This window comes from Penaeus monodon, chromosome 34 (genome assembly GCF_015228065.2).
Source record: "Penaeus monodon isolate SGIC_2016 chromosome 34, NSTDA_Pmon_1, whole genome shotgun sequence".
NCBI classification, from domain to species: Eukaryota; Metazoa; Arthropoda; class Malacostraca; order Decapoda; family Penaeidae; genus Penaeus; species Penaeus monodon.
The window spans coordinates 23,926,902-23,927,234 of record NC_051419.1 but is presented as its reverse complement, the minus strand read 5'-3'; the positions used below and the strand labels follow the sequence as shown (position 1 = coordinate 23,927,234).

Below are 333 nucleotides of genomic sequence, written 5' to 3'. Positions count from 1 at the left end.
TTACAATAACCTGAGTTCTAGTTATAACTTGAACCTAAGTTCTGTTGTAACTATTACATGGCATAGATAAACAGTTCTATAACTTGGCTTCTGTTCCAATGAAAAGTGCCATCCCATAACTTTACCTGTTTTATTCATTATAAGATTTCTAGTGTCTACCTGTAAGCTGGAATTTCTTTAACTAAAATGTATTTTTTATGTATCTTGGGTCTAAATCTCAGTATAACTAGATCAGATTTTCACATTTGGATAGGGATTATGACACAACCTGCATGTGTTTATGATAATCACAGCTCATCTGGAAATGCATAAGAGATTGCACACATCTATGGA

The 333-nt window shown here is 32.7% G+C and overlaps 1 protein-coding gene across 1 annotated transcript in view; it reads right to left on the bottom strand.

Annotated features, from left to right (window-relative positions):
- The window catches only part of LOC119594652 (unconventional myosin-Va-like), a gene marked incomplete in the record, with an annotated part of 122,411 nt that overhangs the window by 19,732 nt on the left and 102,346 nt on the right, over positions 1–333 (bottom strand).